This window comes from Marmota marmota, unplaced genomic scaffold, assembly GCF_001458135.2.
Source record: "Marmota marmota marmota unplaced genomic scaffold, marMar, whole genome shotgun sequence".
Taxonomy (NCBI): Eukaryota; Metazoa; Chordata; class Mammalia; order Rodentia; family Sciuridae; genus Marmota; species Marmota marmota.
In genome coordinates, this window is record NW_026000082.1 from 12,556,540 (window position 1) to 12,583,934 (window position 27,395).

Consider the following 27,395-nt stretch of genomic DNA (forward strand, 5'->3'; position numbering starts at 1 on the left):
CTGTCCTCCAGCTTCAGCTCCCTACATGTGGCTCATGGTGATGAAGTAGAGCAGGCACAGGCTCTCAATAGGTAATGACACTGAGTCCCAGGGAGCATGAGATGGCAAGCAGCTCATAGGTAGAACTGGGGCCAGAACCGAGGACCCTGCTCTCCTTGGTACCATACCCCTGTCTTTGAAGAGGGAGAAAGGGGATACCAAAGGTGGCTTGTCCATTTGCAGGGAAGGACACGTGGTGCCATCCAATTGGAGAGACCTTAAAGTTTCAGGTCATGAATGACGGATTTTAAAGCAATGGTTTAATGACTATTGTTTTTACCAAGTACACAGAATACTGGGTGTTAAGTCTGGTTTGTATCTTTGGTTGTAAATCCTGTATAGATTGAAAAGACCCAGTCCTCATTCATTCATTCATCGTTCATTCATCCATCTCATACTCTGAAGTATCCCCTGGTGCCTGCCTGTGCAGATCTTGTTCTGCTTCCCATGAGCTGCTGGTTTGATAGGGAAAGATAGATGAGTCTGTGGGCTGGAAGAGGTCTTCTTGGGTTCCCAATAGGTTATAGGAAGGGGTCCTTCACTTCTACTCCCAGAGAATGAGGAAGGTGTGTTCGTTGAATACCCTGGCCTTCCAGCAAACCAGGCCTCACATGGGCTCAGCACAGGCAGACTTGAACTTCACCCAGAAACAGGTGGCTGGGCACCTTTCTGCTCCCCTCCCTTCCCCACATCACTCTCCCTAGGTTTGGTCCCTACACATGGGTTGGGGAGAGGCCTCCTAGAGGACCTGTTCTCACTAGTGTGGGACAGGAGTAGAGGCAGCAGGGAAAGTAGGTGGCTGGACTTCCATTGCTGCCTGTGTATCCAGGCAGGCCAGTGGCACCATGCCCTGCTTGGGGTTATGATCATTGGGTGATTAGTTGGGGAACTGCTCCTGAAACCAGTTGCCCTGGGAGCCTGGATGGCTGCCTGGTGATAATTCAACTCACCTCAGCCTCCTCTCCCTTCTAGTTTATACACAGAGAAAATAAGTCACAGAAGAGCCAGGTGGTGCAGGACAGCAGCGACTAGGCCCCCTTTGAAAACTAGCAAAGACTGCTTAAGGGCCCACTGTACACATAGCCTGGGGTGGGGGTGCTACCACAGCAGCTGAGGAACACAGGGGCAACTTTCATCATGAAAGTTGTGTGAGTACTGATCTCACAACCAACTACCCATCAGAGTTTTGGATGAGGAAAGAGAACACAGGCTTAGAGAAGCTGAGTAACCTGCCTGAGGTCACACAGCTAGTAAGGGACAACACCAAGATTTGAGCTCTGAGTGCCTTAACCTGCTGCTGACAGGAGGAAGGCCACAGCAAGCAGCAGACTAGAATCTCCCAGATCTCCAAAGGAAATGTTCACTAGAAGATAAGACCCAGAGCCGGCGCGGTAGTGCACACCTGTAATCCCAGTGGCTCCGGAGGAGGAGGCAGGAGGATTATGAGTTCAAAGCCAGCCTCAGCAAAAGCAAGGCACTAAGCAATTCAGTGAGACCCTGTCTCTAAATAAAATACAAAATAGAGCTGGGGATGTGGCTCAGTGGTTGAGTGCCCCTGAGTTTAATCCTCAGTACCCACCCACCCCCCACCCCCGGAAAAAAAAGAAGACAAGAGCCAGGTGAGTGGTGACATCCTGGGGTGGTGGGCAGTGTTCATATGGCAGGCTGTTTCAGAACTGGCTTCCTCACCATCCAAGCTATAGTGGGACTTATCTTACTCTGGGAGCCATGCTGACTGGGGACCCCAAGCTACTGGGCATCCTGTATAAGGGGCTCTGAGAAATGGTAGGAGTGGCTGAGGTGTGGGCCAGGAGTGAGTTTGTGGGAGTGAGTTTGCCTGGCATCTGGCCCCACTCCTCACCTCTGCTCACCTCCCACACCATGTCTGCCTCCTCTTGCCCAGCTCTGGTTGGAGGCACTGTGCTGTGGCCCATGGCCATTAACTGCCCATGCTCCTTCTTTCTCCGGGCTGGCCTCAGATGGGTGGTGGTCTCAACCAGATCCCTGAGCCTACCCTCCCAGAACCAATACCCTGAGGCAGGGCATGTCCTCAAGGTCTTTTTTAACTGCAGGACTCACCAGCACCTAGCAGGGTGCCTGGCCTTCAGGAGGCTCCTGCTTGATTCTTTGTCTTCCAGCAGCGAGACCCGAGACTTTCTAGCTAGGACGGGAGCTGGCAGGAGCTTAGCCCTCCCAGGTCCTCTCCCAAAACATGGGACTAAAGGTGAACCCTAGAGAAAGCTGAGCAAGAGGAGGCTTGCAGCCTCTGCCCCGAGCTCTCCCTGCAGCGGCCTGGGACCCTTCACCTTGAACCCTTGCCAAGTGGACCAGCGGCTGCGCGTGGGCCTGCCTCTCCTCCCACTCTGCACGGCTGTCTCCCAGGAAACCGGGAATTTCCCTCATTCCCATCATTAGGGTGCCAGGGCAAACAAACAGCCTAATCCAGATGAGCCTTGGGCCACAGCCGCTCTCTTTTGGGGTTTTCTCTTTATTTCTAGCAATTTTGAGAAGCCCGAGGTAATTGGTATTCCGCGCAGGTTAATGGAACTGCTGCCTCCTCCGTATTATGCCTTAATTTCCTTTATCGCATCGCAAGTTGGAATTAATCGCCCCTCTCCTTCCTTTTTCCCACCGAAACCTATTACCAGCCTGTCTGCTGGTTAAAGTCATTTCGTGGCAGTTCTTGGCTTCTTTCCACTTCCCTGGGAATCTTTCTGACCAGAGCCAAAGAACAAGGAGGGGTGAAAAATCCATTTGTACAAAGTGGGGATCTCCTGTTGAGAACTTATTTCCCTCCCTGTTCAGGAGGAGGGAACGTGTCCAGCCTCCAGCCGGCACAGCTGAGTGAGGCCCCTGTTGCTGAGAGTATTCAAGAGGGCCGAATGGCCATATGTCAGCGGTGGGAACAGGATTCCTGCACTGGTGGTGGGGGGAGGGGCAGGCCATTGCTGTTTCTGGCACCTGGATTAGATCTTGTGACTTCGAGCTTCTAGGATTCTGTTCTATTGTGAGTCTGAGATTCTCTGCCATATCAAAATTGGAAAGATTCTGTTAACTCTCTGGGCCTAAACCTTTGGCTGAATAGGTCTGATGACTTTGGGATTGTGTTTTAAAGATTCTAAGATCCTCCCCGAGGCGGAGATTCTATTATGTGGTTCTAGGACTATTTTGTGATTCTGTGAGTCTCTTAGGCTGAAGTTCTCTTCCATGACTGGGTTTTGGGAAGGAGTGTAATTGCTTTGCTGAGGTGGCCTTGGGAGTGTGGCCTCAGACTGCATTTTCCTCATTAATGAAATCTGAGGGTTGGATCAGGTGGCCTCCAACACCTAAGTTCCAGGTGTGTTCTGCCTCCAGTCCCCTCTGGCTCCTCCTGAGCCTCCCTATAGTGTCCCATGTGGACCAGCCCCTCCCAGCACTGTTCAGGAGGAGAGAACCAGGGACCTGAGCCAAGCTCCTTGCTCATCTGCCATCAGCTGTCCCCAGAGTCCCAGTGGGAGAGCCTCCAGAAGAGTTGGTGATAGGAAACCAACAATAAACAGCATCACCCTCCAGGACCCCGCTGCCTCTGTGGGGCCATAGGATTCTCCAGATGATTTTGCCATCTACTGTCTCCTTCACATCTCACCACCCAAGATGGCTAGTCCTGTTTCATTAGTGAGGAAAATGAGGCTCCAGTAGGTTAACTCACCTATGATAAAGATTGCTCCCAGGACCTCAGCCCTGAGTCCTTTGCTTTTAACATGGCTACAGGCTGCCCTCAGGCTGGACATAATGGTGCAGGGGCCTCAGTGGGAGCTTCTGCCTGGGGACAGTATTGCGGAGGAATCTGCTGCTGGGTGGAGGTTGGGACCACACGCTCTCACTGGAACCAATAGTGGGGGAGGTTAAAGGGCTTTGGAGAATGGACCCCATTTCCTTCCAAATGCACTAAGAAGCCAGAAACAGCCATCTCCATCTGCTTTAAGAATCTACCTTTTCTTTCTGGATCAAACACACTTTCTCAGAATGGGCTTCCCACCCTCATTGATGCCAGCCAAAATCACTGCTTCCTTTGGGGGTCTACCTAAGGCTCTTCTGGGCAGTGACCCCCCACCTTGGCCCTCGCTTGGCAGAGTGAAGGTTTGGAGATTACATCCTCCTCTTACAGCTGAGCATTGAGGGACAGAGGAGAAGTGAGTGTGCTTGGCCACACAGTGACTTCACCACCTTCTGTGCTCATCAAGACCATCTTATCTTGCTCTAGGTTGTGGCTTTTATATCAGGTCCTTGTTTCCTCAGCTTTCTATTAACCCTATGAAGGAAGATTCACCTCTCATTTTTTTCTTTAAGCTCAGCTGTATCCCAGTATCATGGTCTCCTTGGCTCCTAAACTCCCCCACGGTCCCCACTGCTGAGCTGATGTGCCTCTTGTGCCCTTGCCTTCACTCTCTCCATTAAGCACTTACCTTGAGCCCCATTCTCTGCTGTCCTCCTCTTCCAGCCACAAGCCTGCCTCCCCTCTGGGGGCAGGCTAACCGCGATGACCCTCTCTCTCTGCCCCACACCTGGAGTGCCCCCTGTTGGTCCCTTTCTGCTCTCACCTGTGAGGCAGGCCTTCAAATGGTGCATGAGGAAAACCTGCCTCTTTCCTCCTCTTTAGAGGAGGAGACTGAGGCACAGGAGGTTAGGGGCTTGTCCAAGGTCATCCCAGAAGTCAAGAACAGCCTGGTGTGGTGCCCAAGATTTCCCCAACCCTGGCCTGGCTTTGTGGAAATCCCCAAAGAAGCCCCCCAAAGGGCTTTCTCACAGCCAAAGGTCCGACTAGATATTTTCTGACTGGCCAGGGTCTGCCTGTATCTGAGCCCAGCTCCAGCCATGTCACTGGCTTGCTGAGCTACTGGGATGACTTGCAGAGCCTGCTCTGGGCTGGTGGAGGGCTCCGGGGTCTCTCTGAACCATCCGCAGGGAGATGAGAGCTGTCCAGCAAGCCTGCAGATCTTCACCCCAGCACTGACAGCCAGGGTGGCGCAGCCCACGGGGCTTCCCAAAGGCACTACCTGGGGCTGGACTGCCAAAAATGTGGTGGTAAAACAAGCACCGTGTGGGAGAGTCCAGCTTGCTTAATGTTCCACCCCTGGTGCTCCGTGCCCCCAAGGGCCACAGTGGGGTCCACTCATTTCTGCTTTGCTGGGGGTGGGGGGAATTGATATCATCAAGCTGATGCTTGAGCTGGCCTTGAGGGTTATGGAGAGAGAAGGGCCCTCTGCCTGGTGGAGCTGCATGAGTCAAGGTGCCAGTGGGAAGGCCTATGGCTGTCCGTCATCCTTGAGTGGTTATGAGAGGCAGGTGGCCAGGGATCAAGGCAGTTGAAGAGATCCTGTGTCCCCTGCAAAGGCCCTTGAACATATTATAGGGGATATAGGGAGGCAGCAGGACAAGAAAAGATGGCTCTCTGATTATGGAGATGCCTTTGGGAGGACAGTAGCTGCTGATCATGGATTTATAACCCCTCACTTGGAGCCACAGGATTGGATGGTGAGGGTCTGGGGACCAGCTCCTGTTGTCTACCATAGTTTGCCTTGTCCTGGGCCTGGGGGAACTTGGAGCTGAACTTGTCCAATCTATCTTGCCATGGAGGAAGACAGCAAGGCACAGAGAAGGCAGGGGACTTAGACAAAAGCCACAGAGCACAGCCAGAACCTGCCTCCCACCCCCAACCCATCTGTGTCATGAGGTCGCAGATCCAGAATGCCCCACGCTAACCCCATTCTGTTGAATATCTTTTTTTTTTTTTGGCAGGTAGAGGTATTGGGGATTGAACTCAGGGGCACTCAACCACTGAGCCACATCCCCAGCCCTATTTTGTATTGTATTTAGAGATGGGGTCTCACTGAGTTGCTAAGTGCCTTGCTAAATTGCTGATGCTGGCTTTGAACTCGAGATCCTCCTGCCTCCTCCTCCCGAGCCATTAGGATTACAGGTGTGCACTACCACACCCGGCCTCAGTTGAATATTCTTACACTGTGTCCCAATTAACCAGCAGTCTCCCTGGCATAGGCCTTGATAATATCATAGCCACCTCTAAGCTGCAGGCCTCCTACTGGGCACACAGGTGAGCAGAAGCTCCCTGGATGGCTGCTGTGGAACTGGGAGTGGCAGAGAGCTCCCACCGGTCTCCTAGGCATGACTTGCCCCACACTTACTGGCAAAAAGCCCAGGCCCAGCACGGAGGTGCGCCGTGGAGAGGCGCAGGCCCGGCACCAGGAGATGGATTTCCCAATAACAGGGTGTCGCTGCCCATTTGTCATCAAGATGGGCCGGTAGGGCTCCTCTCCTCTCTGAAACACTTCTCCTAGCAGCCTAATTGCTGACAGCATTTGCATTTTCCTTGCAGCCTCTCAGCATGAGCAGCTGCTGCCTAATGCACGGAGAGGGTGCTGCACTGACAATACTGATCACAGCAGGGGCCTGAGTGCCCTGACCTCTGGGTGGGGAGGAGGGACCAACTGCTCTTCCCCAGATAGGTGGGGTCATTTACTCTGTCATTCCCTCCATTGAAGGCAATGTCTGCACCCTGTAAGGTCTGGGATTCTCAGGGCCCTTTAGCCTGGCTTCCTTGGCCCTGGCCGCAGTTAGTGGGGACTGAAAGACCTGCCTAGTGTCATGCAGCATATTGGGGCTGGAATGAGATCTGGAGCCTTTGCAGCCGCGTTAGAGAAGAGCGCCTCCTTCCACTGGGGGGGCTGGTGGCAAGAACACAGCCCTGAGTGTGAGGAGCCCATGTGAGCCCTGAGGCCTGCCCAAGAGAGGCAGACCATGGACCTGTCAGCTCCAGTGGCCTGACTGGAGTGGAGTGGGAAGGTCTTCTGGTCAGAGGAGGCCGAGTTCCCTCTGAGGAGGGGAACGCAGACCCGGAGCCAGGCAGAATCCTAGGTTGGAGGCCCCAAAGGGCTTCCCAGCCTTGCCTCCTGCCCTCTGGAGGCTTCTGCTTACAGGATATCATGAATTTTCTTCTGGCTGTTTCCCTGGGACCTATAGTCCAGTCCTAGGGATTTCAAAATCACTAACCAAAATCCAGAGTGGGACTGGCCCAAGCCCAGGAGATGGGCCTGAGTCGGGCCATTTTTCCGGTGTGTCGCCTGCTCCAAACAGCAACTTGCATCATGTTTGGTTCCTTGGCAGGCGCCAGCCAGAGACTCCTGCTGGTCCCATCCTGCCCTCGCCTCCCTCTGGCCCTCTCCTATCATTGGTTCAATACCTCCTGCCTGTATCCACAAATCACTGGGACAGGAAGACCCCTTTGTCGTTGGTCTCTCAGAGGCGCTCATCTTCCCTGTGGCGACAGGGAGTCCCACATGCCCAAGCTAGGGCTTGGGCCTCCCTTGGTGACAGCCGGGTGGGGTCAGGCAGTGTCCAGGAGCAGTTCGGATGTGCTGGGGTCTGAAGGAGGTATTGGCTGGGAAAGCTCCAGGTGACCTTTTTGGAGGGACCATCTGTGACATGAGGTCACAGATCCAGAATGCCAGCTGGAAGGGGCCTCATCTCACTGTGATGCCCTGAGTGGGAAGAGGCCATGGGTATTCCTGGAGAGCCCACTTGCCATAAGACCCAGTGAAGGGTCAGGCTATGAAGTCTTATTCTATTCAAGTTTCTCCCCCTTTCTGGGCCTCCCTCCTTAGAGGGGGAGAGAGCATCCCCTCCAAGAGCCCCAGTTGAGGTGGTAGGGAAATCCCATTTTTTGGATGGGATGTGGTGATTCAACCAGATCACAGAGTGACACCTGTGTCCTCTGCCACAACCACAGGACACTGAATGATCCTGACACTCCCCAGTTATCCCTCAGCCCAGCCCAAATCTTGCTGAGCATGTCTGAGGGACAGACGACAAACGGCACTTCCTGCCTCAAAATGAAGAGTCCCTGTGACCCTCAGCCTGCTCAAACTCAGCACCTCATTTTGGGTGGTTTTGTCTGTCTGATGATGCGGCGTGGCTAGAGTGCCTAACTTCTTAGTGCAATGGGGTCTGGACATTTTTTTTTAATTTATATTTTTTAGTTGTCAATGGACCTTTATTTTATTTATTTATATGGGGTGCCAAGAATCGAACCCAGTTGCTCATGCCAGGCAAGCACTCTACCACTGAGCCACAGCCCCAGCTTCGGGTCTGGACATTTTGAGGGAAACTTTTTCCAATTTAAAAGCAAAGATGCCTTCACCCAAAAGTGATCCTTCCTGTGTCACCCCTTTCACCCTTTCAAGCTTTCCCCGAAACCCTCACTTGTCAAGCACCTCCTCTGCACCTGCGCTTCCTCCTTCTCATTCTCAGGTGGGATGGGAGGGTGGCAGAGAAAGGGCACTCCGATGTCACTTGCCTGAGCCAACACAGCAGAAAGATGAGCCCCGCCCACCACATTCATGGGTGTCAGGACACTAGGAACAGTTGCCTCCCAGCACCGCCTAGAGCCCTGAGCCAGAGATTGACAGCGTGTGGAGCTTGAACTCAGAACAGTCCCTGGCAGGGATGGAATCTTAGCCATCCACGGCCTATTGACATGTCTGACTCTGGGAGTGTTTGTCATGGAATCTTGTCTCAGGAGCTTGGGATGTGCAAATTTTTGTTGTGGTGGTCTTAGAAATGTGGGCCCTTAGAAAATTAGAATCCAAAACCCATGAAAGCATCTTAAATGTTATAATAGACCCATGGGCTCTTTGGAGACCTCACATGCCTGGGGAGGGGTTAGGAATTGAACTGCTGAATCCCAAAGCAGCCACTGATGGGCTCTGAGCCCCAGGGCTTGACAGAGGCCCCAGCAGGGCATTGAGTGATGGGGCAACAGCTGATGGGGTCCCCTGTCTCTGGCCCTGCTTCCAACAGTGCAGTTCTATTTTTATCTATTTATATATTAGAATTTCACTTGGGAAAAGGGTTCCTCTGCTTAAAAATGAAACACAAAGTTTGCCAGGCCTTGCACTGTGCCCCAGCTCCGTGCCAAGACCCATCCTGTCCTAAGAGGGTGACTCTGGCAGTGGGTGGACACAGGCAGCCGAGGTCTCCTGGGTGGAGATGCAGGTTGCTCAGGCCACAGTCTCCTCCCCGTCTCACTCCTGCTGTGTTGCTGCTGCAGCCAGAGAACACTCCGGAGTCTGTCGTCCCGTTGACTGTGGTGACAGTTTAATAGTAGCTTCCTGGGCTGTCATTTAAATCTGCCTGCCAGGTTAGTAGTCCAAGGGCGGGCTGGCACGCCCCCTGCCCCCACCCCGGATCTCCCTTCTGCTGCAGTGGTCGTCTTGGCAACGCCAGGGCCTGGCGAGCTCTGCAGAAGGGTAGCTGTGAGGAGCAGCCCTTTCATCTCCCCGACCCCACCCAGTACAAGTGGCCCAGCTGCCTTAGGGCTGACTGTAGAGGGAGCCAAGCCACCTAGTGCTGGCCCTAGCCTGGGAGAGGAAGTGGGAACAGCTGAGTCCCCTGTGTGTACCAGGGTCCAAGGTGGAGGCTTTAGGTCTTTGCTCTCAGTCTCTCACCTGCCCCAGGAGGGGAAGAACCCCAGTCCAGGCGGCTCAGCAACAGTGTTGCGCTGGAGCCCACCTTTTCTTATAGGTCTCTGCTCTGCGTCTTTCTGTAGCCCAGGAAACCAGAGAGCAGACTGCATCCTTGATCTTTCTCTCATCTCCCTGATCCAGGTGGCTTGGTCTCTATCCCCTCTCTCTGTCCTGATCCCTCCTCTCAAAAAGGCCCTGCTCAGAGGACTGGGGTCTTCCCAGAGAGGTTCCCTCAGCTCCATTCTGGGCTGAGTGCTCTGTGAACAACTTCTGTTGTTCCTGGTCTGGTGCTGGCCCAGAGACATGACAGCTGGGTGCCAGACTGCCAGGTGACTGTAGCCAGTCCTTCTAAGCCTGTCTTCTTATCTGTAGGATGAGGGGCTTGTACCACCCTGTGTTTTCCCAGGTAAGGCTCATTGGGCCACTTTGACTTGGGAAATAATAGGCATGGCATCCAAAAAAGGAGTTTCTTAAACAAGTTTGGAAGAGCTGGGGCAAACAGTGAACCAGATGTCTGCTATGGGCCATCTCAGGGCCTTTGGTAAGCCATGGGCATTGTGAATCTCCAAGGGGAAAAATGATGTCATTCCATATGTCTGGGTGGATAGCTCCCTGGCCTGCTCCCTGCCTTCTGTCCTTCCTCTGCTAGGGGCCAAATATCCATGTTGCCATTCTCACTGAATTCCAAAGCAAGCTCTGGCAGCTCAGCCTTGAGTTTCGCTGGCTGCGAAACAGCAGCCATGGGCTTGGCAAGAGGCTGGGGAGGTCTTGGGAGCTCAAGGAAAGCCAGGCCCTGTGCTGAGCCTCTGCCCCGTGGGCCGAGTTGGCCCTGGCCTGGTGGAGCTCCCAGGCCCCTTGCCACTAGCCTCCCGCACAGGAGGACTGGCTCCTGCACCCCCAGGCGCTGTTATCCCTCTTTCTGAAACACCCTTCATCCCTTGCCCCACTCCCACAGCTTAGCTGACTCTTCCTTGAATGCAGTGCCCTCCTCAGTTGGCCATTCCCCAGCTTCCTGGCCTACACAGCGGGATTGGAAGTTAATACCTGGGTTCAAGTGCACCTTCAGGCATGAGCTGTGGCCTTGAGAAGGCACCTCTCTTTGGGCTTTTAAAATGGAAGGGGCTCTGACATGGTGGAACGCTGGATTGCGGAGAGGAAAGCACGTGGAGCAGCTCTGGGCAGCCCTGATGAGTCTTTGTTTTGAAGCCCTGTCTGCACTGGGCTGCGGGGAGTGAGGGTGGGAGCAGTGTAAGGGTGTATACTGTCTCAGGGAAGGAGGCTTCAGAGGCGGGGAAGCTTTGAGGTGCTGAGTGATCATAATAATTTCACAAGATCACAGCCCCTGGGTTTGCTGAGACGAGCTTAAGAATCAGTCAGCACCATGCCTCCATTTCCCGATGAGGAGGCAGGCCCAGACAGGCCAACTGATGGACCCCGCATTGCATGCAGCTGCTGGGGCCAGGGCGCTGACTTCACAATCCTCACTTTTTCTGCTTTTTAAAGCCCTAGTGCCATCCTTATCCCCAAACTCTCTGCGTTTTGTAAAGCAAGGACAGTATCCCTGAATGCAGATGAAGCAAATGAGGCTCAGAGAAGTTGTGTAACTTGAATAACATCACACCACCCAGAAATGGCAAAGCAGAGTCCGATTGGCCCTGGACCATCTGATGCTTTCCTTGGCCTGTGTTCCTTATAAATTGCAGCTCCCAATTTCTTTTGTCCTGGATTTCCCACTCTGCTCTGCCCTGGGGTCACCCCCTCCTTACTGCCCTCTGGAATCTCAAGTCTTTTGTGGCAGCCCATCTGTTGCCATGGCACCAGATTATGATGTCGCAGACCCTGGATGACTATGTATCACTCCTGGGCTGTGGAGTATAGGGACTCACAGAGGTGGGCATTGTCCAAGGGGCAGACTGGCATAGAGGGACATAAATCCCTGGAAACGGAGCCACGGCCTCCAGCCCAGCTGGGGAATCGTCTTGGGAACCAGAGCCAAGGCCAGGAGAGTGGGGTCTGGCATGGCTTACTCTGACAGCCCCAGGACAATAGCTCAGCCCCTTCCCTTGATGAGGACTCCGGGACCTGTTACACTGAATGATCCGATGCTGGGATGTTCACTGAGATCCCCAAGAGAAAACTTTTGCCTTGTGGCAGTGCTGCATGGGAAGCCACTGTGCCACTGTTTCAGAGAGAGAAGGGACTTACTTGTCCAGTGTCACCCAGTGAGGCTGCAGCCATGCCAGGATTCAATCTTAGCTCTGAAGCTAAGTCCCTCTGTGGTACACTTCCAGTGGGGCCCTCCCAAGGTAGTTCAGTTGAGTTTCAAACCTGAAAGTGACCCTGCTGCCTCAGTCTCCTCAGGGCAGTGCATTAGCAGAGAACAGGTCATCACAGGCTAGGTTAATTCTTCTGAACACTTCTGGCCACATTGCAGGGGACCGCTTCATGCAGGTGCCTCTGTGCTAAGTGCCTGACTTGCCTCACTGCCTTGTCCGATGGTCCCTGGGATCTGAAAGGCCTTTCACTGTGTTTCCTCTCTGGGGTCCTCTTTCTTAGCTGGGGAACACTGGGATGGTGGAGGGCCTTAGAGGGAGGAGCTCAAGCTTTGGTAGCAGTCACACAGAACTGAAATCCCACTCTGCCAGCTGCCATCCTTACCTCCCTGAACCTCAAGTGCCTCTTCTGTAAATGGGAGTAACAGGAGCTACCAGAGAGTCACTGGATTTTGGATGAAAGGAGCCAGGGTGGAAAATGACCACACTGGTCTAGACAATGAACAGATAAGTTCTGCAAAACACCACTATGGAACTTCGAGCCCTGCAGCCCCGTTTCCTGGGCCTGGATGACGTCTCAATTGCCCTCTGGACTGTGATGGTGCTTGGCTGCTCGGCTTCCTTGCACAGTGCCTGCTGGGTCTAGGACATGCAGGCAGGCCAAGCTCACCCCTGAGCTTCAAGAATGCCAGAAAAGCGCCCTAGGGCATTTGGCTGTCCTGCACCAAGGGACATAGCCCTGACAACACTGTCTACTGGGTGCTGCCTGGTCATCCATCCTTGCCAGACTTACCCTCTTGCTCTGTGCTCCCAGCCACTAGCTTGTTTCCTCTGTGTTCCCATGGCAGAGGCTCAGTGATGCTGACCGAAGCCTCCATAGGGCCTTCCCATCTACCCTTGGGCTTTTCTTCCACCTCTACAGCCGAGTGTGTATTTGGGGAGTATGTTGGGAAAGAGCAGACATATGACTGCAAATTCAAATTGTGGCCCTGCTCCCACTCAGATGTGACCTCGGTCATGTAACTTAACATCTCTGGGCCCAAGTTTCTTCATATGTTGAGTGAGGATATAACGAGTCTTTGTCCTTGGGCTTCATGAGAAAAACCCCTAGCATCAACACTGCCACCCAGGAAGCATCTGGGGAATGTTAAAAAAAGAAAAACTCAGAATATTTGCTTCTTTGTTTGGATGCTGAACTCCTATGGGGGAGAATTCCCCAGGTGCCACAGCTTATACAGGTGTTCACTTTACAATGATTGCAGACTATGATTTATCAAGAAGTGGTATTGACAATGACCTTTTGTGCAGAGCTCAGAGAGGGCTGCTTGGGGGCCGAGGGCTGAGAGACAAGGGAGCTGGCTCTTGTCCCTGCCTTGCTGGGTTTTCCTGGGCCGGCTTCTTTCCTCTCTGCGACTTAGGTTCTTCCCCATCTGTAGGTGGACTCTGATTCCTTGGGTTTCTTCTAGCCTTCATGTAGAGGCATCTGGCTAAGGAAAGTGTGAAGAAAGCTCAGAATGCAGATGTACTGCAAGGATTTCATGAAAAAAAGAAATGGAGTGGATTCAAGCTACCTAGTCTCTCTCCCCAGATCCCTGCAGGGCAGCAAGCAGACCATGGAAGGAGTTCAATAAAGCTGGCCGATGGGAAGGAACTTCCTGGGGAGAAGTGGAGTCCTGGCCCTTGATATGTGGAGCAGAGGCCAGACATTTAGTTCACTTTCCCCCTGAAATCTACCAAGTTGGGTCCTGTGCAGAGCCTGACATCACCATGTTAGAGGACAGAGAGGACAGCTAATCATGTAGGGCTATGGAGTCACTGATGATCTAGAGCATAGGTCATTATGCCATAGGCCACAGCCTACTGCCTTTTTTTATAAATAAACTTTTATTTACACACAGCTGTGCTCACTCTTAACTATTGTCTATGGTGACTTCTGCCCCACAATGGCAGAATTTAGTGGTATGACAGAGACCATGTGGCCCTTGCAGCTTAAATATCTACTCTTTGGCCCTTTACAGAGAAAGTTTGCCAACTTGTACTCTAGAGTGACATTTAGAGGACTGTGGGAGCTCAGGGGAGGTCCTCAAAGATTAGAAGTGATCAGGGATGTCTTTTTGGAGGAGGTGATATCTAAGTACAGAGTGGAAGAAAGCAGTTTGGAGAAACGGTTTTCAGACAAAGGACAACTTGAGCAAGGTGTGATGTTATAAATAGTATGGAGTATGCAGGAGCCCTCTAGAATCCAGGGGGGGACTGGATTGGGAAGAATGGGGAGGGGAGGAGGAGAGCAGGGGGTCAAGGGACCTCAGCCCCTGGGGAGGGGCATAATCCAGTTGGCCCCTGCATATCAGCCCCAAGGTCAGTCAAGGGAGGACTGGGCTCCCCAAGGCCTGAGATGAGCCCTGCTGTGCTGAGATATCCTCTTTGTGCTGAAAAGAGACCGTCCCTGCCATTTCTGGGCCTCGTCATCTGGAACTACCTTCTCCACTGAAAGGTTATATCTCATCAAATCCCCTGCCCCTTTCCCAATGAAGAAACTGAGAGCCAGAAAGGGACAGAGATTTACATGAGGGCTCACAGCAGAACAGCACAGCAAAAACTGGAGTCCAGGCCTCCTGGCTCCCTGTCCTGTGCTCCTTCTCTCCCACTTTGCTGCTCTGTAGCAAGTCCTGGACCCTCAGGCCAAGCCTGGGCAGGGTATAAATTGAATACACGTTTGATGTAGAGGAGCCCCAAGAATTGAGAGGTCCAGGCTGGGGTCCTCAAGGCCTCACCCCTGCACACCTGCTGGTTGTGGGGGATAGGCAGCCCCAGCTCACCCACAGGAGGCCTGAAGGGTCAATTGCCCTCAACCTGCCCTGGCCTGTCAGATATAGTCAGCATTCAGGAAGAAGCTGGGACCCCAGCTCAGCAATAATAATGAGGGTACCGTAGGACACAGCCCTCCCTCTCATTTCCACTCCCTGACGCCAAACTGTAGTGCCTCTCAGGACAGGGCACATAGGGCAGCAGAGAGTCTTGTGCTGGGGTTGGTACCCACATTCTTGCCTCACCAGCTGTGAGAGCTCAGCTTGCTATATTCCGTGGGTGGACACAGAACACCCATTGCTTACGCTTTTAATTAAGACTCCAACCATGAAAACAGCAGTAGCCGCTGCTCACGAGCATCTGCTGGGGGTGGGTTCTTTGTGCATGTTCCACTTGGGCTGTAACTTCTCACTGCTCACAGCCTTTGTTTCCCTCTCCCATTACATATATAAGAAGATTATATACAGGCTTAAAGCTAAGTAACTAACCCAAGGTCACGCACATGGAAGGAGGCCCAGCTGGGTTCCAAAACCCAGTGCAGGACAGCGGTCTCCTCTGTAGGACCTCTGCAAGGGCCTCGGGGATAGGGACTGATTTGAGTGTCTTGCCCAGTAGGTGCTTGGTCACCACTATGAGCACAAAATACCTCATTAATCTTGCCACAAAGGAAGCGTCTATTTTTAGGATTCATGAGCTCCCTATTTGTGGAAGGGGCCTTGACTTCCAGGCTGGTTGGGGTGGGGAGGCAGGTAAAGTGGCTGAGAACGGGCTGAAGGGGCAGCTGCAGGATGGGAATCAGAGAGGGCTCCTTGGAGTAGACTTTGAGGGAAGAGAGGGGTGTGACAAGGATGTGATAGCCCCTGGCACCCTTGCTAGACTTGAGCTCCTGGACCTGTCTTCACATGACCCTCAGTAGATGGGTGCAGGGTGAGTCAGCCTTTCTCCCTCTCGTCTCCTCTTGAGTGAGTTGCTCCGTGGTCTGGTAGTACTGTGGGAGGTCACGTGGGCCAGCTTTTAGACAGAGTATATTGCTGTCTTAGAAAAGACCAGACTGTTCTAAGACCAGACTGTCTTAGAAAAGCCTTCTGTGCTCACCAGACCCCTCATGCTCTTCTCCTTGCCCCACAGCTAAGAAGACCTGTGCAGACAGTGACTTCACCTGTGACAACGGCCACTGCATCCCTGAGCGGTGGAAGTGTGATGGAGAGGAGGAGTGTCCTGATGGCTCTGACGAGTCCGAGGCCACTTGCCGTGAGTCCTGTCCCTTGGACTGATGGGGTGGGGGTTGCCCTGGAGCTGTTTCCTCATCAGCTCTTTTGTGGCGGCAGGTTGTGAGGCTCAATTGAGGTGAGCAGCTGAACACCGCCATACCCCTGGGTCGGGGGCCTAGCAGTCAAGCGTTTCTAGTTGCTAGTTACCTGTTTCTGGGCTTTCTTCAAACCAGTTGCACATTGGACCCTGTTTCTATAGCACCAGGCACTGGAATCAGCCCATTGAGTCCTTTTGCCCAGAAGTAGCCATAGTGCCTCCTGCAGGCCGCCCCTGTTGGTGTCCTTGAGGACCCAAATCGCAATTCCAGTAGTGCGAATGGCCGCTGGCACTTATTAGGCATTTACAGTGTGCCAGACTGTAAATGTGTGTATTTGTGTGTATTAACTCCTTTTATCCTCATAGCAGCCTCAGGAGGCAAGTGCTGTCACTTTCAGAATTTTGTAAAGGAGGACACTGAAGTTCAGAGAGGTTGAGTGACTTGCTTGTGGCTGCCCAGCCAGGACTTTAAGGTCCTAGCCTTTTCCTCTGCCTTGGGTGGGCTGGGCCCTGGAGCCCAGTTGTCCCTAGCCAGCTGGCTGGTGACAGATGCAGCCAGGGGTGATATGGAGGGCCAAAGCCCTAGGCCTGCCTCCCACACTCAGGGCTTTGTCTTTCTGTGATTTCTTTTCCAGGCCCTAATCCTCTAAGCAAACTTACACCAGGCAGGTCATTCCGTGACATTTGTTAAATTAAAAAGGAGATGAGACGGGGGTGGGGAAGGACCCAGTGGTCCAGAGGCAGAGTGTCAGCTGTGTAAGCCTGAGACAAAAGATTGGGACAGGGTGAGCCCGTGGTGGATGGTGGGGCTTTTGGGGACCGGGGAACCCTTCTTCAGGGTAATAGTTGCCCTAGAGGCAGAGGCAGGGACAATGGAGGCCACAGCCCCATCTAAGGCTGTGGCTGGAGATAACTGGGTTTCCTTGTCTCCTAGCAACAGAGCTACCAGTCTGTGAGAGAAAGAGAAAGGGAGAGAGAGGAGAGCAAGAGCGACCCCGCCGCAGACAAGGGGGTCATTTCCTTGTACAACTGCCCCTGCCCTCCTCAGTCATACCACAGGCCCTATCCTTTTGTTACCCCTCCAGATAGCCCAAATCAATGCTGTCCTGGGGCGCCAGGGCAGGAGGGAAGCCCAGTGCTTTGTTCTGAGCTGCAGAAGGAACAAAGCCAGCCACGCCCACTTGCTACTTGCATCTCTTAGAAACCTTGGGAGGGAGGTGGGGCCCACTTAGAAGGAAACTGAGGCTGGAATAGTTGATCCACTTGGTTGTGGCTGCCTGGCCTCCAAGGGCAGAGTCATGTGCACCTGGAGTGAATCTGGGGAGGAGGGCTGTGGCCACAGGGGGCCTTTCTACTCTTGCAGTTAGCTAGCTCTGCCATCCGCCCACTTTGCAGTTACCCTGGACACTGGGGGCAGAAAGGAGGGGAACAGGGGCCTCGCTGTGGTTATTAGTTGGGGGCTATCTTAATGCCCCAGGGCTGTGCTCTTCCTTCTCTCCACAACTCAGTCTCTATTGCTATTCACCTTATTTCCTGGCCCTCCTTGGGCCTTTTCACCCTGCTGTCTTGGGCTGCTCACCCCCTCCTCAGCCTCCTGCTTGTCCTGTCTTGCCCCCTCCCACCCCTGCTTCCCATCCCAGCACTTGCTGCCTTCCCATCCCTAGGCTGTGCCGGACCCTCCTGCTCCATCCCTCTAGCCTCCCAGGTCCCCCTTTATTTGACAGTTGAGCAACTGGAGGCCCAGAGAAATTGACTGACTTACCACAAAGATACACAGCTTATTCACGGCAGGTCCCCCTTCTGGGACAAAAGACAGGCTCTTGAAGCCCTCTGAGGTTAGACAGGACACCTGTGGGAGCAACAGAGAAGGCAGCATGCAGGAGTGGAGAGGCCCAACTCTCCTTTGGAATATCCCAATAATTCCCTGTGAAGTTCTACCTATTTCTCATTCCTGTCTGGGCCCTGACCTCTAACATTCCAGAATTTCATGATATCAAGATTCCTGAACTCTTAGTATTTTGAGATCCTCTTTCTCCCTTGCCTGTGCTCAACTGGGGCACAAGGACCAGGATCCCTGCTTCCTGTTAACATTGATCACAGGCAGGCAAGGCCCATGGCTGGGGAGGGCTTCCTGGAAGAGGTCTGCCAGAGTGAGATCTCAAGGGTCAGGCAGAACTTGGGGCAGCAGGGCCTGATAGTAGGTTTGCTCACAGCTTCCCAGCTGAATGAGATCCCGGCAGCCAACCCGCTGTCCATTTAATTGGCGTTGCCATAGCAATCTCCATAGCTTACCAGGTTTCTGGGGCTGTGCCAGCTCCCAGGATAGAGTCCCACTCCTCACCCCTAGCAGAAAGATAATAGACAATAAAGTATAGTGATTTGGTATCTGATATAGGTGGGTCTGGTCCATTAGCCTGTGAGACCTCATACCAATTGCCCAGTTTTCCAGAGCCTCAGTTTCTTTCATCTGTCAAATGGTACAATAGTACCTGCCATATAGGGATTGTGAGGATCTCATGAAAAAGTGCAAGTGTCAGTACCAGAGTAAATGATGGTGTTATTTTTATTATTATGTTGGCTTCTAAGACCTCTGCCACAACACAACATTTTATAATAGTAAGATATTAGAATATTATAGTATTAGAACAGTATAAGTGAGGGGGGCTATGTTGAGAGGAAAAGGGATGTGGGGGCAGCTCCCAGTTCTTACATTTCCCCCTACTATGTTGTCTGCCCCTGATTGGGCAAGGTATCTCCCAGCTCCATTCTTTCTGGTTCTGAATTCTGTACTTAAAAAAATATAGCCAGAGTCATAACAGAAAAGCCCAGAACATTTGCCTAATGAAAGTAGCTTTTCAACTCTAATTATAGCTCACTTGATTGGGAACCACTCTGACCCACCTTCAGGCATCTGTTGGGAAGGGGTGTGGGCAGGGGGAAGAGAGGTTGATTCAAGGGGAATGAGTTACACTCGGTGCTCCTTACCGAATATGGAATATGGAACTTGGGAGGGGGATCTCGCTGATTAACCAAGCTCACCTTCTTATTTTAGATCAGGAAATGGAGGGCCAGGGATTTCCTGAGATCACCCAGCAAGTTAGGAACTGACCCAGCTAGAAGCATTTTGCCAGACCCCACGTGAAGGAGCCTGGTGTAACTCCCAGCTTGGGCACAAAGCAATGGTCCCATGCTGTGCTTCCTTGGGGAGAGCTAGTAGCTCCCATCACCTGAGTGTCCAGTCTCCTTGGAGCTGGCAGTCCCCATTTGGAGGTTGTCTGCTTCTAAAACTTAAGTGAGTTGATATGTAGACTTGCTCAGTCAATGAGTAGCTACCAAGTACTTTCCTTTTTTTTTATTTCCTTTTTTTCCATTCAGCTGGGAAGCTGTGAGCAAACCTACATGTCCTTTTTTGTTAATTTGTGAATTGGAGAAAGTACCCACAGATTTGGATTTCTGAGGCAAGATTCTCCAGAAATTAATAAATGCCTTCAGCCACTCCTGGGTGCGGTTTCAAGCCCCCTTGCCAACTTTGGAGGGTTCCTCTTGTCTGAGAGATGGAGGGGTTTTAACTTCTGCATCTTATAACCTGGGGTACTTGGACAGCAGACCAAAGGTGTCCTTTGGGGGCATGCAGAAGGAGAGGCTGCAGTTAGGTGGAGGCTGTGCCATGGTGCACCATGTGGACCCATGTGCATGTCCCAGGGTAGAAGCAGGTGCCCTACCAGTCTTTTGCATGTACAGTTCATTTAAGGGCAACAGTTTCTACAGCTTTAGATTTGTTCCAAGATCTCAAATACAGTGATTTCCATGTTTCCTCATTTAAAACATCCACCAACCCCCCCAGAGATTATTCAACCCCAGGATGCAGAGAAGTTAACTGACCTGCCCTAGGACCTTAGTAAATGAAACCTGGACCCAAGTCTATCTGACTCAAACCCTGCTTTTTCTCTTGTATCACACTGTCAGGGGGCCTTGGGGTTCAAGAATCCTGACAGTGGACATCAGATAGCCATCATGCACAACCTGCCTAAGCAAAGGCTCAGTGAGCCTCCTTCCTCCAGTGACTCCTCTCCAGCTCAGATGTGTGGGAGAGACCTGTGGGGCCTACTTTTTCCATGTGTAATAGTTAAATACAAAAATTACGCAGTGTATTTGGACCTGGTTTGGAAGTCAAGCTCTGCCCCTCACTATAAGACTTTGAGCAGACAACATACCCTCTCTGGGCTTTGCTCTCTTCAGCTGTAAAATGGAGGAAATAATAGGATCTGCCTCCAAAGGAGATCTGCATGTCGCTCTACCAAGGGCTCTGCAGCAGAGAGGCCTGACCTGGGGCCTAGAGAGCCAGATCAAGTCCAACTTTGGGAGGAACAATGTCACAAGAGAGATGATGAGATTCCAGGAGAGACGGGCATTTTGAATATCTGGAATCATTCCTTTCTCAAGACATTGGGACCAGGGGTGCTCATCAATGTGACCTCCAAGGGCTCTCTTGTCCTGGCATTCCAAGAGTCTTTGACTCTTCAGGATGAGGTGCTGCTATCAGGCACTGATGAATCCTTGAGAGCCTATAATTAGAACTGTCTATTTAGGGACACAGCAAATGTCTTATTAATTATAAAGAAAGGAAGCAGACGGATTGTTTAATCATTGTCCTTGTTGAAAGGTTATGCTATTAACTGTATAAATATTCATTCAAAGTTCAGTCGGCTGCCTCTGCACTGGGGTCTAAAGAACCAGGCCTCTAGAGGTGGTGCATATGGTCAAGGGCCATTTTCAGTCACTTAGGCTTTGGGGAAGAGAGTTTGAGGCTGGTTTTAGAGTATCTAGGGTTTTCTGGAAAGGGCAGGGCTCTAGTCAGAGGAACCCAGACTGTCTCTCACCTGTTGTGCATCTTTGGGCCAGTTACTTTGTCTCCTTGAGCCTCAGTTTCCTCATCAGTACAATGGGGTGCTTATCTACTCCACTCTAGGAACACTGATGACACGATGATCTCTGTACTCACAGCCTGCAGGGCTTGCTTACCTGTCAGGGAAGGGTGATGGTTCTGGCTGCTATAGCCCCAAATCCCTTAAACTGACTAATTTGCAACAGAAATCTGTTGCTTTTAGTTCTGGAGACTGAGAGTCTAAGGATCAAGGCGTTGGAAGATTTAGTGTCTGGTGAGGGCCCATTCCTCATAGATGGTACATGCTCACTGTGTCCTTATGGCATAGTGGGCAAGGGAACTCCCTCAGGCCTCTTTCATAAGGCTACTAATCCCATTCATACCCTCATGGCTTAATCACCTCATGAAGGCTCCACTTCTTAACACTATCACGTTGGGGATTAAATTCCATTGTGAATTTGGAGTAGAGGGATTCTAGCTTTCACACTGTGGTAAGATAAAATGGGAAAATACTTGGCACAAGCAGCCTGATACACCAAGGGTGCTTAGTAAATGTGGCCCTCCCAACCCCCTTTGAGGTTGTTTCCTGGATCTGGCTTGGGAACAAGTGGTGCCTTGCCCTCGTCCCATTGCTCTTTCGGGGGTGCTTACAAATGTCTGAAACACCTATTTCACCTTTTATGGTATCACTTGTATTTGAATGAGGTAAAATATCCTGTATCTTTTAGAAATGCCCAATGTTAATTCAAGGGTTCTAACAGAGAGGGGCCTGGAATCCTGAGCTCTGCCCTTCTAGATTCAGTCAGAACTGGGGCCTGGGAACCTGCACTTCTAATAGCTCCCTCACAGCCTACCCCTTGGTCAGAGGACTCTCCGGGAGACACTGGATATCAGCTCCTTCATGTCCTGGTGGAGCCCAGAAGTGCTTGCCTGAAGTCCCACAGTGTGTTAGTGGAAGAGGTGCCCTGGAAGGACCATCTCTAAAATTCCCAGTCCCCCTTTACTATCCGATATGACTGCCCCAAGGTGACATTTTAAAAGGTCATTGAGTGTCAGTGCTTTTCAGAGCTCTATCTGGCAGCTATAAAGGGAAATTTCTGTCCAATGAATCCTGTATTCTCAATGGATTGCCTTATAATTCATAAAATGTATTCCTAGGGATAACTTTGAAGTTCATACTGGAGGGGTCAAAACTACTCTTCTCCCATGGCATAATACTGTCGGTGGACCTTGACTCAGACATCTGCCCCACACCTGTCTCCCCAACTTTTCTGTGTCCTTTCTCCATTCCTTGTGGCCCCTCATCCCAGGTATAGAAGCAAGAGGAGAGGAAATTAGTCTGGGAGCAGAGATCAGCATGAGATCAGCCACTGCTTCTAGGGGTACCACAGACTGTTCCCAATCTCAGACATAACTGACTCATGCACTTTTTACCAGCAGCATGACTAGAACTCAGTGCAGACCACCTTGTCTGGTACCCAGCAATAATCAATAGATAAATGAATGAGACTCATGAGTATTCATCTCTTATCTATGGGTTGTAATAGTAGCACTAGGCTAAGTGTTCTTTGAAATACTTTACAGACATTAATTTGGTCATCATAACAATCTTTTTTAAAAAAATTTTTTAGTTGTAGATGGAAACAATATGTTTATTTATTTTTATGTGGTACTGAGGATTGAACCCGGTGCCTCATGCATGCCAGGCAAGTGCTCTACCACTGAGTACAAATCCAGCCCCATCATGATAGGACACAGCAGTATCCCCTTTATTGGCCCAGAGATAAGAATTTTTGCTCAAGTTCACATAGCCAGTGAATGTTTGATCTAGAATTTGTACCCAGGCTCCAGGGCTCATGTCCTCAGTCTCCATGTTGGAGGCTGGGACATAAATCTTCACCTTCCTTGGTTATTATTAAGATTAAATAGAGTCAGGTGTGGTGGTACACGCCTGTAATCCCAGCGGCTTGGGAATCTGAGGCAGGAGGATCACAAGTTCAAAGCCAGCCTCAGCAAAAGCTAAGTGCTAAGCAACTCAGTGAGACAGTGTTTCTAAATAAAGTACAAAATCAGGCTGGGGATGTGGCTCAGTGGCCGAGTGCCCCTAAGTTCAATCCCTGGAACCCCCCTAAAAAAAGATTAAATAGAAGCCTCTAGCACTGTGCCTGGCACATCCTAGAGACCACTGAGATTGGGCCTCCTGCACACCCTGGAAGGCAGTAGGGAGCCAACCATGGGAGTCTGAAATGGCATCTGCCTTGGCTGTCAAGTGCATCAGGAGCAGCTCAGGATAAGAGCTGCCCCCAGCCTTGAATAGGGTTCTCATTCTTTCTTCCAAATTGAGAATCAACCCTGGGGCTTCAGGCCCCTGATTGAGTCAGCCTCTGATTGCGGCTGCAGTAATTATAGCTGTGTAGTCCCACTGGGCCCTGCCATTCGGTAGCTGCTCTCAGCGGTGGGCTCAGCACCATTACTAGGAGAGGGGGCTTAGAGAGGGGTGGGCTGGAGCTACAGGGGCTTTGATGAGCCCTCACTTATACAGCTTCGGATTATGGCGTCACTGATCTGGAAGGCAAACCCTGCTCTAGTTGGGCCTGTATCTCCCAAGGGCACCCAGCTGGGAAATGTTGGGGAGGAGTGCAGAGTGGAGGAGTGCAGAGTGAGGCTGCTGCATGTCGCTAGAGCTGGAAAGAAAGATCTGGAGGGGTGAGAAGGGTAATCAGGCAAGACAGGCAGGAGTCACTGGATCAAGGAGGGACTTGAGTGTCAGGGATCAGGGACCATGAGAAGAGTGTCAGGCAGGGGAATGGTGGGGTCAGATTTGGATTTGGAAAGTCCTAGAGGCAGACAGGGACTTCGGATGAAGAAACTTGAGATGTGGGGCAGGAGGATCCTGAGGGACACCCACAGCCTTGTGCCAGGTGGCTGGAACTGGGTGGTAGGACTGGTTGGCACTATGCCCTGTGTCCCCCTTGGCTAAACCATGCATGGATATCTGTCTCCACAGCCAGGCAAGTGTGTCCTGCAGAGAAACTGAGCTGTGGACCTACCAGCCACAAGTGTGTGCCTGCCTCCTGGCGCTGTGACGGGGAGAAGGATTGCGAGGGTGGAGCAGATGAAGCTGGCTGTGCTACCTGTGAGTTTGGGGTCAGAAACCCAGGGTCTACCAAGCATGGTCAGGCAGCCTTGGGGAGTAGTGGCTGCTTCTATTTCCCCTGGGGCCTGGCAAGTGGAAAGGAAAGGATAATGATCAGGACACTAGTAACAGCTGGGCACTTAGGAGACATTTTCTTCTTTTCATCCTAACAACCATCTACTCAACCATGAGTAGCCATTATCATCCCCATTTTATGGGTGAGGAAACTGAGGCTCAGACAAGGAAGGAAAAGTGCCCAAGTCTGAGTGATAGAACTGAGATTGAAATTCAGGTCTGAACAGCAAAGCTTTTTACCACACCTGACATCTGCTCATCCATTCCACAAGTTTTCCAATTTCTAAGAAAAGGCAAAGGATCCAGGGAGTGGGCTGTATGGGGAAATGGTAGTGGCCTGAGCCAGGGCATGGGCATTGTCTGGGGGAGGAGGGCAGATTCCTGAGGTGTGAAGGACGACTGTTGTAGAAATCTCAGATTCGAGCACACATGTCACAGGGTAGGGAAGACATTCCCAACAGCCTCAGCAGGGACAGATGGAAGTGGTCATTGGACAGTTCCACATCACTGAACTTCAAATACAGGATTATCTCCTTCCCAGGGAGCAGGCCAATAAGGCCTGGGCCAGGGGGAACTATGACTAGGCCTTACTTGTTTCAATTTGATGGGTACCTACTGTGTGCCAGGCCTGGAGCCAAACTCTGGAAGGGACATTGAGGTGAATCCTACATAGGGCTCCCTCTGGAAGCACAAGGTTATGGGGGGCGGGGAGACTGACTACTAATCTAGGAGGTTAGGCAGAGACATGGGTGCTCACACAGAAGGTCCTAAGCCTGCCACTTGCCCACTGCTGCCTCTCACCCCTGTGCTCTCCAACAGCCTCTCTGTGTGCACCCTGGCCTTTCCTCCCGCCCAGGGGCAAAGCCATCTCCTCCCAAGACTTCTGAGTCACAGATTCTAGGTCTGGTGCTTTGATGGATCTGAAGCAGAGAGCATCTGGATGTGGGGGAGATCCTGTCTGGGACCAGCAGTTTCAATGCCCCAGTGATAGTACTGGCTTGTTTCTTCAGCTGTAATAATTTGTAAGGACTCACTGGTCCATGAGAATCCTCTTCTCTCCTTACCTCTCATCCCTATAATCAGATGATTCCTCCAATATAAAGTCTACCACTATGGCAGAGGGTAGGAGTATCTAACTAGGTATGTTGGGACAGAAATATTTCCCATTAATTATAAGAGCAAGCGTGTTAGGTCTTACTGGGCTTCTCTGCTATAGTTCACTACTGTCTGGGCAGAGGAAAAATGTGTCCTTCCTTCTCCCATCTCTCAGAGGCTATTCCATTTGCATGCTGGGAGGGAGTGTGGGTCTAGGTAGCATGGATTTTAAAGTTACTGTTAGCTTTAGAACCTTGGTGGGAACTCATTATTAGTAAGCACTCCCTGCTGGGCATGCTGGCACATACCTGTAATCCCAGTGACTCATGAGGCTAAGGCAGGAGGATCGCAAAGCCAACTTCAGCAACATAGTGAGGCCCTAAGCAACTTACTGAGACACTATCTCAAAATAAAAATAATTAAAAGGGCTGGGGATGTGGCTCAGTGGCTAAGTGTCCCTGAGTTAGATCCCCAGTACCAACAACAACGTAATGGCTGGGGATGTAGCTTAGTGGTAGAGTTCAATCTCCAGTCCCCCCCCCACCACCACCACAAAAAAGAAGCACTTCCTATCAGGACTCTCAGAAGGCTATGAATTCTCTCTGGACATGTACAAACTGACTCTGGACAGGTAGGAGGGGAGCTAATCTAGGCATCAGCATCCTCTTGAGAGCATGTGGCATCCATACCATGTGCTTCCCACCAATGCCCCAACATCTCAAAAGCCCAGAAGGAGAAAAAATGCAACTGTCAGAAACTTGGTAGAGCTGTCAGAAACACATGACATGAGCTGCCTACATTGTGAAACCAAAGACCTCACTTTATGCTCCATAACAATGAAAATTGACATTGTTCCACCAGAAAATATAAACAGGCTATGGGCGACCCCTCGTGGATAGATCTGGTGCTGCAACCACCCTGTTACCTGTGATCACAGCCACTTGCACCCATGACTCACCTGGGTCCCCAAGCTAGTTCTTGGCCAGTGTCTGAAGAAATGAAGGAAGAAAGGAGGCAAGGAAGTTGTGACCCTGAAAACAGCTTACACTCCAAGAGGAAAGAAGACAAGAAAAGCTAGAGAAGGAGTCAAAGAAGGAAGGAAGGGGTGGCGCATGCCTGTAATCCCAGCAGTTCAGAAGGCTCAGACAGGAGGATTGCTAAGCTACTCAGTGAGACCCTGTCTCTAAATAAAATACAAAAAAGGGCTGGTTATGTGGCTCAGTGGTCGAGTGCCCCTGAGTTCAATCCCTGGTACCAAAAAAAGGAAGAAAATGCCCCAAACCTCAGTTCTGGTTCTCTTGTCACCAGGGACTGTGTGACTCTGGGCAAGTTGTTCCCCTCTCTGAATCATAGTTTTCCTATCTGTAAACCAGCGAGTGGGCTGACTGGTCTCTAAGGTCCTCCCTGCTTCTGAGCTCAGAGCAGCCCATCAGAGAGGGGAAGCCCAGAGCCACAGTCAGGGCCATGACCTATGCCCTCAATTACTCTTCACACCCAGGCCAGTCTCATAGCCATCCATTCCACATCTACCTGCTGCTGGGAGCTCCATGCCAGACCCTCAGGACAAAACAGGGTCACCTCCAGGCTGTTTGTTTGTTGTCTTGGAGCAGATGGAGAAGGATGTGAAACCCAGGCATCTGGGCTGGCTGTGAAAGGCACATAGGATAGAGGCAGTGGGAGATGTCCCAAGTAGAGAAACAAGAAATGTGTTATGGAGGAGGTGGAACTTGGGCCCTTGAAGGAAAAGAACTGATGACAGAAAAAGAGGCACTGGTGGGCAAGAGGTGGACTTCCAGCAGGTGGAACCACTTGAGCAAGGCCTAGAGGTAGGACCCTCCCTTGTGCATGGCATCACCAAACCATTTAAGGTGTCTGGAGCTGGACACGTTCAGGAGTGAGGTGCTGGGATCAGAGCAGGGAATGCCAGGGCAGGGCCTGTGATGGAATGTGCAGGTTACCCACAGCTGTGGACAACCTCACATCCTGTTGCAGTGTGACTCTATAGATCATTGCCTCTCTGTCTAGACAGGCAATGCTCTGCAGCTTTAGAGCCTTCCTGCTCCCACCATCCTGCTAGCAGCACGGCAGGAATCTTCACTCTCATTTATGCAGGGAAGCTCATAAGGCTCAGAAAGGGCAAGTGTGTTGCCCAGGGTCACCACTGGAAGCTCCACTTTGCTGTGCCTGGCTTCACGTCCCCCATTCAGGCCTTCAGCAGGACTCATTCCCTCCTGTAGGTGAAAGAGCCTCCGTAGCAG

General features: G+C 51.6%; 1 protein-coding gene across 8 annotated transcripts in view; it reads left to right on the plus strand.

Moving 5' to 3' along the window:
- Lrp8 (LDL receptor related protein 8) overlaps positions 1-27,395 on the plus strand; it is a 76,009-nt gene that overhangs the window by 19,428 nt on the left and 29,186 nt on the right. For 4 of the 8 annotated variants that reach the window (XM_048815349.1, XM_048815350.1, XM_048815351.1 and 1 more), the window contains exons 3-4: positions 15,767-15,889; positions 23,839-23,967. The gene's annotated coding sequence lies outside the window, so the exon portion shown is untranslated. The remainder of the gene's footprint in view (positions 1-15,766; positions 15,890-23,838; positions 23,968-27,395) is intronic. The other 4 variants (XM_048815357.1, XM_048815353.1, XM_048815354.1 and 1 more) reach the window with 1 other exon arrangement.